At 41.8% G+C, this 12,272-nt stretch overlaps 1 protein-coding gene across 1 annotated transcript in view; it reads left to right on the forward strand.

The window, feature by feature from the left end:
• The first annotated feature begins 569 nt into the window (after positions 1-569).
• The window catches only part of PTER (phosphotriesterase related), a 75,498-nt gene continuing 63,795 nt past the window's right edge, over positions 570-12,272 (forward strand). The window contains exon 1 of the mRNA XM_081297824.1: positions 570-704. The gene's annotated coding sequence lies outside the window, so the exon portion shown is untranslated. The remainder of the gene's footprint in view (positions 705-12,272) is intronic.

Here is a 12,272-nt window from a genome sequence, read left to right on the forward strand (position 1 = left end):
AAAAGAAATGGGAATTTAAACTCAAAGTTCTATGTATTCAGCACAGGGATCCAGAACCTATCATGATACCAAATTGCTGGCACCACCTCTGGATTTTGTTTTCCTTGGTGAAAGGCCCCATTGTTCAGAACTGGGATCTGAGGGAAATGCAGCTGCTTCCTTTCCCCTTTGACCTTAATTCTTTCAAACTATCCAAACTAAAGACAGATAAGAAATCTCTCTTTGCATGAGATGTGGGGATATATATACAATAGACTCTTGCAATGAGTAAGTGGACTCCCAGTCCAGCCACAGAGCCCATCCTGCTGCTGCAAGCCTGCTTGCTAGGTGTAGGCTGCCAGCTGGCTGGAACCCAGACACAGTCAGGACACAGACCTTGGCAGGGCGGAAATCTACTGGGCGTGGCCTAGGACAGGAGGCGGGGCTTGGCCAGAGCCCGATGGGCGTGGCTTTCGACTAGGTAGGGCGTGGCCGGGGTCCGCTGGGCGTGGCTTTGGACTAGGTTGGGCGTGGCCGGGCCCCTTGGGAGTGGTCTAGGGCTAGGGGCGGGGAAAAGACCAAAGGGAAAAGTGAAGAGGGAGGGCAGTCGAGACGGAAAAGGCGGGCAAGTTGGCCTTGCCCTGGGTCCCTGGGGAGAAGGCGGCGAGCTGCGAGTGGAGGGAAGGTGCCCGAGGACCGGAGCGGGCGCGGAAGCTGTGGGCCTGGTAGGAAGGATGGGGCCCGACGCTGGGGCCGGGGACCAGGCCTGGGGAGCCCGGAGGCGGCAGCCCAGGAGAAAGATTTTGAAGCAGCCTGGGCTGAGGCTCTACTGCCCTCCCCGTGCGCCCGGGGACGGCTGCAGACTGGGAGCGCAGACTGCAAGAGCTCTGGCCTAGGAAGCTGTCCTGGGCTCCGACGGCTGCTTGCTCCAAGTCTGAAGTCCGTAGAAGCCTGACTTGAAGGCGAGAGACCGAGGGTCGCCCCTTGAGGCGCCAGCTCCGCGCAGTTGGTGTCGTTGGGTATCTGTGCCGAGGCTGGGGCGCCTGTTCTCTGCTCGTGCTCCCTTAATAAGCTTTGGGCATCATACCGCTCAGCCTAGGGCCTTAGCCTTGGCATTTATTTTTACCGTCTCTCGGTTCTTCTGTCATAAAGATATTCCAAACACTCGTGTGCGCCTTCCTAGAGATAATGGGCCAGGTATGCGCAGGCGTGGTTTGGGGGTTTGTAAACACGCCTCAGGTGCAGTGATACCTGCCTGGGAGGACATTTGCAGATGGGAACTTTCGTGTTATGTAGAAATCCTAGTCCATTCGTCCTTAAATCACTTCTAGAGTGGAGGAAACTGACAAGCATTTATTCCTGTCCTAAAGGGTCATCACATTCCTTGTCGCACAGAATGAATGTTGTAAGAAAAGAGGCCTAGGACTTATGACGTCTACTTAGCCTGTTACATTTGATTTTACATAGACAGTAGGCATGTTCGGCAGCTATCCTCAAGGCCTGGTGTAATTCCAGAAATAACTAACTCCTTTCAAAAAGAAATCCCAGTGCAAACTGCAAAAAAATAAAAACCCTATTTTTTTTTTAAGGAGGGAGGTATTAGAATATTTGCTGACTGTTGTTGTAAAACATGCAAAATTAATTTTTAAGAAGATAGTTGAAGCACCAGATTTGCAAAGTATGAATTTATAAAATTATATTTTCATTTGTGGAAGTTGGATGATGCCTTAGTGTTAGATAAGTCATTAAAACATATAATATAGATTTTTTTACATAAATGAGGAAATACATTTTATTCCTATTGCTTGATTTTAAAATCATTATAGGAATGACCACATGCTCACACCTACTTTTTTTTCTTTTCTTTTCCATTTTTCTTTTCTTTTTTCCCCTGACCATAGAAGTTAATGGCCAGGAGGAGTGGTGTCTTGAGTCCTGCACTCTCTAGTGTTGTCTACAACACAGCACTGTACTCGCATGGTACAGATGAGAATGTTAAGTAAGTCACAGGGAGCCACAGTGTCCGAAAGTTTAAAGGCAGAAAAAAAAAAATGTTTTTCTGACTCTAAAGCCTGTACTCTTACCCTTGGACCACCCCACACTTTGTACATCACTCGTCTGCCCTCTATCCAACAAGGACTAAAGGTACAGGGCAGTGAGAGTGGTTGCTGTTTTAAATAACTTTGGACCTATAATGAGGAGACTCTAATTCTAGCTCTTGTTCCAGCTCTGTGACTTTGTATAAGTTGTTTATCTTGTCTAGGCACGTGAAGGTAATTAATTTCTAGGTCTCTGCTTGATTTAATAGTGTATGGGTTTATGAAAATCAGATCCTGATTTTAGCATTTAATGATATTTTCAGTATTCTTTGATGTTGAAATTATCAAGTAGTCAGGAAGGATGGATTTATTCAATCAATAAATATATGCTTGTACCTAGATATGCACTGGCACTATAATAGAGACCAGGAAAAAGCAAAAAACAGAAAAATGGAGAAGGGAGCACTTTGGACATAGTGATACAGAAGAGGCCTCATCAGTGAGCTTGCTTTGGAAGGAGAAGGACTTGATGTTCATTTCTATCACTGAGTCAACAAGGGCAGAGGAGGCACGAAAGGATGACACACTCTAGAAATTGCCAGAAGGCTGGAGTGTCTACAGCTTGAGTGATTGGCCCAAGAGCAAGTTGGAAAGCTGCATGGGAAAGGTTGTGCTGGGCTTTAGGCAGTCTGCTAAGGACTCTATATTTTAGTGTAATAGCTACTGGGAGCCACTGGAAGATTTTAGACAGGGAAGTAACATGAAGATGGCTATGATGAAGCCCAAACAAATGCTGATGATGGCTCAGGTCGGGTAGTACAGAGGAGCTGAAGAAAGTAGAATTTTCAAATGTCACTTTGACAGTAGTGCCTTCCTGACCACCTAGTTTAAAAGAACCTTACAGTACCCCTCACACACCCTAGCATACTCCTACTCCCTTTACTTTCCCTCCATGTTATTTATTCCTGTATGACATGCTGTATGTTTTATTTGTAAATTGTTATTTACTCCTTGCTTAAGAATGTCAAGTACTTGAAGACTGAGTTTCTTTCTTTCTTTATTTTTTTTGCCTGTTTTGTTTACTGTTGATTCTCTAGCAGCTAATGCTGTGTCTTATGCAAAGTAGGATCTTAATGCATATTTATTGAATGAATGGATTTTTTAAGTATTTTGGATTTTGATTCTGTAGAATTTGCTGATGAATTGAATATAGTAGTGAGAGAAAAGGAAAATTCAAAGGTGATTCTTCGTTTGCTAGCTTAAAAACAGGGCGGATGTCAATGTTAATTACCAAGAAGAGGAAGGTAAGGGAAAGAACAAATTGGGGATCAGGATGGGAGCTAGAAAGTTGTATTTCATACATGTTAAGTCTGTGGTACGTGGATTAGTTATCTACTGCTACATTTTTAAAGTGCCCTGAAATTTAGCAAATTAACAGCAGGCATTTATTATCTCATAGTTTCTGTGAGTTTGGATTTTGCATGTAGTTTGCTTGGGTGGTTCTGGCCCAAGGTCTCTTATGGGGTTGTCATCATCACAAGGCTTAATGGGGGCTGAAAGATCTGCTGCTTAGCTCTTCCATATGACTGTTGACAGACTACAGCTGACTCTTGGCTGAAGATCTCAGTTCCTTACCTCATAGATCTCCATGAGGGCAGCTTATAACATGGCTTCATCCAGAGTGAATCCAAGAAAGAAAGAGAACCCATATTGAAGCCACAGTCATTTTAGAACCTGATTTCAGAAGTGGCATGCTATCACTTCTGCCATATGCAACTGATCACACAGACCAAACCTGGTATGGACAGCAGGGAAGTACACAAGGGGTAAGTGCCAGGAGGGTTGGTTGTTGGGAGCACTATAGAGGCCACCTGCTACAAGGTCAGGTTGCTGTGGTTTGAATGTGGTTATTCCCCCAACAGTTCAAGCAGTGGACACTCAGTGCCCAATGTAATGGCATTGAGAGACAGTGGAATGTTTAAGTGGTGTGATATAGTGGGAGATAATTAGATCATAGGAACACTGTCCTCAGAAGAGATTAACACCTATTTCTTGGGAGTGTATTAGGTCTTGTGGAAGTGGATTGGTGAACAGGAGAGGTACCTGTTATAAAGCAAAGCCACTCTACTCTGCCTGTTGCTGTTTTCTGCACATGCCACTTGCCACTCTCATGTGCACCTTCACCAGGTGTTGCCGTCTGCCATGTTGTGATGTATCCAGAAGACCTTCACCAGCGGCTGAACAAATGGGACTGCCTGATCTTGGATTTTCAGCCTCCAAAACTGTGGACTAACTAAATCTTTACTAAAAGTATCCAGTGTCAGATGTTTTGTTAGAGCAACACAAAATGGACTAAGTTAGATGTCTAATTGGAAATGCCACATAGGCTATTGGGTACAGTAAACGATAACTCACAGGAAGGGTCTGGGATACAGATAATTATTTGGAAGTCATTAACCATGACATATTAAACTTTTTGGAAATATACAAGAGGACCAAGGGAGAGAATATAGGGAGGAAGAGGACTTTTGACCTGGTCCCAAGAAGCCTAACACTTCGAGGACAGTAAAGAGGATCCAGTAAAAGTGTGACCAGGGCTGGAAGAAGATGATCAGGACAGTGTATATTTAGATTTCACTGAATAAGTGTCCCCTTCCACAGGAAGGGCAGAAAAATATTTTGTATTTGGCTGAAGTGGAAAGCATTTCTGAAATAAAAGTATAATTTAACTCAATTTAAAGTGTGAGGAGTTAAATTTTAAGCCAGATGGTAGCAGAAAAGAGAACACACAGAGATTGAACATTTAGAATCCTGAGAAGTACATGTGTGTGTGTGGTATGCTCCTGGTCTGGGACTTGTCAATAGGTCCCTGTGAAGATAGTAAGTAGAGAAGCCCTCACCTAGCCTACCTACTGTACATAGGTGAAGGTCTGAACCACAGATATCCAGGAATTTCTGTCTCCAGTTTACCAGTCTTGGGAGCCTCAGAGAAGGGGCTGCACAGGCTCATCTTATAAATAATGCACTTTTACTGTTGGAGAGATGGCAGGTGCATGAGTTCCCATAATGCCTTGGTCAGCCTTGTGATTTTAATCAAAGGAGGCAAAAAAATAGCATTTTGATGCAAAGATTTTAGAGATTGCTCTTCTAATTAAATCTGAAGACAAAATGATGATCTGTATAGCATGAGATGAACTTGGACTGTGTTCCCCCTTGCTTCTGTGTACTTTACATGAGGAGCCATTCTTCCCAAATATTTCAGTAAAACCATAGAGTAACCGTATTGAAAATTTCTGGTTAACTCTATCCTGGCAGTGGCCCTGTGAACTTGACTGAGATGGTTGTTAATGTATATTTTTTCATATAACGAAAAAATGTGGCACAATTATTTATTTATTTATTTGCTGCTCTTTTGTATTTTCAATGGTCTAGGATTTTCCTAAAAAACTTTTAGAATGAAAGTCTCATTCATGGACATGAAGAAGTAGGAGGACAAAAAGAAGAAAACACCTGGCCACCTGGTATAAACTGGCCCTGTTTGTGAAAGCCATATCTCCCTAAATATAAATGCCTCTCAAATATCCTGCTTTCCCAGTGTGGGAATCATGAGTATTATCCATTTCTATGTCCCCTTCCAGCCACATATGGCCATGTGAAAGGTTTACCCAATGAAATATAAGTGGAGGGATGTGTGCTACTTCCCAGTAAAAGTTTTCAGGGCCAGTGAAAGTGCCATCAGAATCTCTTTCCCTCTGTCACAGTGAGCCTACAGATAGTGGCATTTCTGTCAGCCTGGGCCATGGAATGAGGACAATGAGCATAAACCCCTGCCACCCTGTATTAGATATATATATGATGAGCTAGAAATAAATATTTGTTGCATTTAGACCCTCAGATTTGAGGCTCTGTTTGTTACTGCAACCCAACCTCACCTAGCCTACCTACCATACACAGGTGAAGGTCTGAACCACAGATATCCAGGAATTTCTGTCTCCAGTTGACCAGACTTGGGAGCCTCAGAGAAGGGGCTGCACAGGCTCATCTTATAAATAATGCTCTTTTACTGTTGGAGAGATGGCAGGTGCATGAGTTCCCATAATGCTTTGGTCAGACTTGTGATTTTAATCAAAGGGGGCAAAAAATAGCATTTCAGTGCTTAATTACATTCTGTAAGGGCAGCCAGTGTTAAAGTAGAAAGGCTCAAAACCTGCAAGAGGTAGAAATTAAGGCCCTAATTTTTAGTTTGATACACCTTATATATTTTAAAACTTTCAGTGTGCTGCTAAGTTTTCTAACTCATGGGTGAGTTGCGCAAAGATAGTTCTTCCCAAATGTAGTTATCAGTGGAAGCATCTCAGAAATCATTTTGTCACCAAAGAACCTTTGAAATGAATCCTATATACTTACCATTGACTATTTTTTTTTCATGCAGCTTTAGAGCATATTTTAAATATGATTTCCTGGCTCTCTTATTTCAGATGTAGGAGTATCAGACCTCGACTTTCATCCTGGAGGCAATGTGTTCCCTGTTTTACTGTGACTTAAACAGAAGTGAAGCAGGGAGCATTTTGCTTTGGGCAGAGCTGTGCTGCATTCTGAGGGATGTTGGCTATAAATCCAGCCTCCCTAGAGGTTAACAATCAAAGTTCTCCCCCTCTCGTACTCCGACGAGTGATATGATGATGATAAATTGCTTGGACATGACTGCCCCAAGCACTAGCATGATGAATTGTGTTGTTCAGGGCACGACCAAAGATTCTCTATTGTCAGTCTGCAATGCAGAATATTGACAATATTCATAAATACGCTTCTGCCAATTTTGGTCTCTGCTTTGCATATTAAATTCTGTTTTCACAGGTCATGGTTCTTAGTTCTTAACCATCTCTATTTTCCACTAAATTCACATAGATAATCAGCCTTCTGTTCTTTTTTTTTTCAATTTCCTACTCATTAAAAGGGTGTGAGGTGTGCTCAATTGTGTATAGTAAACACTGTCTTTCTTCACAGAAACTGTTAAAATAGTCATTATTAGTCTTTTCACTAAATCTGGAGTAAAACAGCTTATCTTGCAGTGGCTTAATTGGGTAATTATTTGGTGTTTGAAAAGCAGTTTGAATGGAATATTGGTAAATATTGTTAATTTAATTCTCTTCTGTGTAATTGAAATCACATTGCATTTACAAAATCCTCAGTATTAGTAGGTTCCAACAAAGGATGCTTTCTGATATTGTTTACTATTACTAAGATTATTTATATATTGATTTTTAAAAATATTTTAACTATTTCCATAAATTCTAAAAATTCACATTTCTGTATGTCTCATTATATTTCTCACATTTCTGAAAATTTAAATGTTGTCCATCTTACTATTTAAAAGTTCGGAGGAAAGATCCTCAGTTCAGGGCTATTTTATATCATACAGCTTCTCTGTATGTTGTGATATCTGCTTAACTTTTCAACAAGCTTTCCTGTTATACCCTGACAAATAATTGAAATGATGATTTATTTGGTCTAGGTCCATACCCTAAGCTATAACCTGATTGTCATAAACTGTGTCAAAAACAGTTAGGCAATTTCACATGTTCAGCCGGCTTTTCTACAGATTTCCTGTTCAGTTTATAGATCCAGAACCCCTAGGTGTAATTAAAGGCCATTTCTGTAGCTTACATTTAATGACCTCCAGTACTGACTATATATATATATATTTTTTTTTTGCTTGGATTACCAAAATAAAATATGAAAACTGGGTGGCTTACAAAATAGAAATGAATTTTCTCACGGTTCAGGAGACTGGAAGTCCAAGATCGTTGTATCAGTAGAGTTGGTTTCTTCCAAGACCTCTCTCCTGGACTTGCAGATGGCCCTCTAACCCCTCTCTTGGTCATCACATGGTCTTCTCTCTGTGTGTTTCTGTATCTATCCTAACCCCCTCTTCCTGTAAAGACACTAGTTCTATTACCAACACAATAACAACTACACTTTAGTTAAATACCTCTGCAAAGACCCTATCTGTGAATAGAATCACATTCTAAAGTACCATGAGTTAGTACTTTAATACATGAAGGTTTGGGGGACCAAATTCAGCCCATAATCCTGCCCTGCATTCATAATGGTCTCTGTTTGAAAAATGACTATTTTTGGAGTAATTTCCTTTGATTATCTTATATGAGCAGCCAGGTGATGACTGCAAATGTTTGGAGGATCCATTCAATTTATTAGTTTCTCCTTAACATTATTTGGGGGAGAGATTTATGCTTATGACTTAAAACATTGAAAGAATTAGGTAGAAACTGAAGCAACATTATTAAATGAATTTGGGAGAGATTCTTAAACAGTCAACAACAACAACAAAAAAACATACATAATGAACTACAACCATCAAAATATTTAAGAACCTGCAGATATTTTTACCCAAACATATGGTTTCTGGATCAAAAACTTTCTATGATTAGTCTTCAGACTCACACCAGCTAAAAGGAAAAAGAATAGAATGTGCTTGGGCCTGTCTTAGCTCTTCTCTCCGTGAGGTGGTATCTTCAGTTTATGGTGCTTACTGTGTTGTATGTTGTTATCTCCATATCATCACTGAAAATGTCTAAGAAATCAGGAGTCTCTGAAGCTAGAAGTGAGCCCATGGAGCTAGCAAAGCCCTTACATTTAAAGATAGTGGGAAATGGGATAGAATAAAAGACATCAGTTTCACAATTATCTGTCAACATATGCCATGTATACTAGTGTGGATTTTGGAAAGTTTTGCACTGTTCCTTCAGAACAGAATCACAGTCAGGATGTGGTGGCACACACCCGTAATCCCAGCTACTTGGAAGACTCAGGCAGGAGGATCACAAGTTCCAAGAAAGTCTGGGCAATTAGCATAACCATGTCTCAAAATTAAAAAAAAATAAAATAAAAAGGACCAGGGATGTAGCTCCGTGATAGAGTGCCCCTAGGTTCAAATCCCAGAACTGCCAGAAAATTTTAAAAAGAACAGAATCATAGGTTTTCATTTTTTGTTTCAATCAAACAAAACAAAACAAAAACCCCAAACACAACCTTTTCTAGAAAACCAGAAGGCAGAAATCCTATAGGATCATTTTGTGGGTATATAAGAGGATGTCAGTGAAGTTTGAGATATTGGTGGTTTTAAATAAGTTGTAAAAGGATGAATTTTACCTTTAAAAATTATTTTACATTGGATGTTATTGTTTTAATGGTAACTATAGAGGGGTTCACAATGCTATGGCCTCTACATTTGTTAATTTTTGAAAACGTTCATGTTAAAAAGTTTAAAAGAACTTTTTTAAAAAGAAAAAAATGAACATAGAAATGAATATAGTATCCCGAGCTGCAAAATTGGGTACATTTTCAGGACAGATTAAGTGAGATATAGACATGCATATGTTAGACAATACACATGTAAGTAGAATGTGGTTTTAACTACCAGTTGCTCCCTAGAACAGTACCGTTGAAATTCTCATCCAAGAATGGCTCTGAGAGTTCCTTTCCTAGTTTTGGCCTAGATTATTTGACACATATTTATTCATCATGCTCTGGCATACAGTATGTCTATGACTTTCATGAGCCAGTGATTTTCTATAAGTTAGAGATTTTCCCAGGCTCTCAGACTGCACTTCCTCCAAGTTCAGTCTTTGATTTCAGAGACTTTCTGTTTGCCACTGCACAAACCACTCAACCCAGGAACTTAAGAAGAGGGCACTTTCCTCCAATGCACCATGTCTGGCTGGTGCCTTCTTCCCAGTACTTTCTATAAGAACATCCTCTGCTGTTGCAGAAGGAATCTTACTGACATTAGACAAGAATGTCATTAGGAAAGAATAGTTCTTCCCCAAGTGTTCTTCAAAGGAGTCATGCTCTGAATTCCTTTCCCTTTCGGTCACTTGCAGAGCCTATCCACGTTTTCCCAGTCTTCACATCTAAGATTGGAAACTATTTCTGGGCCTCACTTGTGAGTCTCGCATTTCTGCACAAGTCTCAGGCCTGATGTAGATTTCCTTTTGCTTTTGTGTGGCTTTGAACTTGCCCCATTATTATTCAGTAAAGTTCAACTTCAAGAGTGGTCCTCTTTCTCCTGTGTACTAATATTTTGCAGTAACTCAGCATGTCAGTGGTATAGAACCTGCTATTTCAAGTACTGACAGTATAGACACTTTGACTCTGCAACCATATTTGATATGGCAGATATACATAGAATGAGAAGGTTCTTGCAAATAGAATGGCAATGCTCTTCTTTGACATTCTTCGTAACTCTCTGGCCTTAGCCTTTCACTTTTGTCCATCAGTGTCTTTGAGTAGACAGAGATCAAATGATTTCAAGCTAACACTTCCAGTTTAAAATGATCTCCATGAAAATTCTATAGTTCTATTGGTCCATTGCATTTAATTTAATTATTAGATTTGTAATATAAAAGAACATGCACCGTTTCTTCACATTAGGGATACTTTATGAATCATTGCTACTACTGATTCTTGCTATGTTGGGGTCAAAATAGATTAATTTTTAAACTCTTTTTTGATAAGCCAAATCAGGATTTTAAAATATTTTTATGTGTGATTTTTATGTGTTATATGATGATATTGTACTTTTTTGTGAAACTGTTCCCACTTTATTTTTATTTTTGTTGGTAATACGTTAGCCAAAATAAATTTACATTACTTATTCCTATGTAATAGAATAATTTCTCAATATTTTATTAGTTTGCCTTTTCTATTTTTAGTGCTAGAGATTGAACCAAGGGTCTTAAGCATGCTTAGCATGTGCTCTACCAATAAGCCATACCCCTACCCCAGCCCTCCACATAAAGAGAGTTTCTTATATGTGGTTTCTTACAAAGAATGATGTATTAAAGTTTTAGTCTATAAATATTGCAGAGTTTAATAAGTAGCTGTACTGTGTCTGACAATAATGTCTTGATCCATATTCTTTAAACCATATATCATATTTATATTTTTAAACCAACATCATTTAAAGTAATGTCAACAGTTATAGGATCAATACAAAGGTCTGAGAGTTAAAATTGGATAATAGCTTTCTCTGCTTAATTAGAAGTCAAGATTATATTTCTTATGAGTTGAATTCTATGTTAGGAGTTAGTCATTTAACAAGCCAAAGAAAATGAATGTGATATAAAATATTGTATAGCGAATCAAGGGAGCTGGGGGAAGATGGCGGCGAAGGGAGTGCATCACCCCAGTGCGCCGCGCCACTGTGCGGGAGAAAGACGAGGTGAAACAGCTGAAGGCTATCTTGTTGGGAATTTCCAGTGAAATTGAGGTGCTTCAGAATCTAGTGGATGGATTTCCATCGCGCGAGGTTCAGCTGCGGGGGCTCGGTCGCAGGCGATTTCTCCGCACGGAGGGTTGCATTGCCTGATCTGCGGACTGCCCCGCAGCTGGAGTCTGCAGCGTGCGCTGGGAAGCAGCGAGGTGCCAGAGCGGGAGTGCAGCGATGCGGATTCTGAGGGCTCCTGCCAGTGGTGCAATGGCCGTGCTTAGTGCTGAGTTCCGGCTTTGAGACAGAGGAGACAAGCGGTCCAGTTCGATTCTCGACACCGGTCGGACCATGGAGGAGGACAGCAGCCGCCGTCTTGGAGAGCTGATGTAATCATCCCTGTTTTCTACTGATCTCAGCTCATTCAGCTACGGAACAGGTGATTTCAGGCTGGTATTTGCCTGCGTCTCGCAGACAGATCGCTCAGGCTCGGGGCTGGAGAACCTGTGGAGAATACTCCTTGGGGCTCACTCCTGGCAAGGCGTGCGCCGGGCTCTGAGCGGCCGGATTCTGGTTCCCCGGGCTGCTTTGGCCCAGGGCTGGGGAACCTGCGGAGACTGCGTGTTGAGGCCAGCTCCAAGTGGAGCATGCGCTGAGCTCGGGGCGGCTGGGCTCTGACTCCCGGAACAGTTTTTGACCGGGGCTGGGGAGCCCGCGGGGCCTGCGACTTTGAGCCTGCTCCCAGCGGAGCGTGCACTGAGCTCGGAGAGCTTGGAGCGGCCGGGCTCTGGCTCCTGGGGCTGCTTTGGCCTGGGGCTGGGGAACCCGCAGGGGTCGCTCCTTGGAGCCTGCTCCTAGCGGAGCGTGGCCAGGATCAGAGAGGCCGGGTTCTGGCTCCCGAAGCTGCTTTGGCCCAGGGCTGGGGAACCTGCAGTGACTACTTCTCGGTCCGGGTCCTGCTGGGTGCTGTGGGGGCCAGGGGGGGCAGAGTGGAGCTGCCGCCTGCGCCCACAGCAGGCCAAGTG

The sequence above is a fragment of the Spermophilus citellus genome, assembly GCF_964194105.1.
Source record: "Spermophilus citellus genome assembly, chromosome: 6".
NCBI lineage: Eukaryota > Metazoa > Chordata > Mammalia > Rodentia > Sciuridae > Spermophilus > Spermophilus citellus.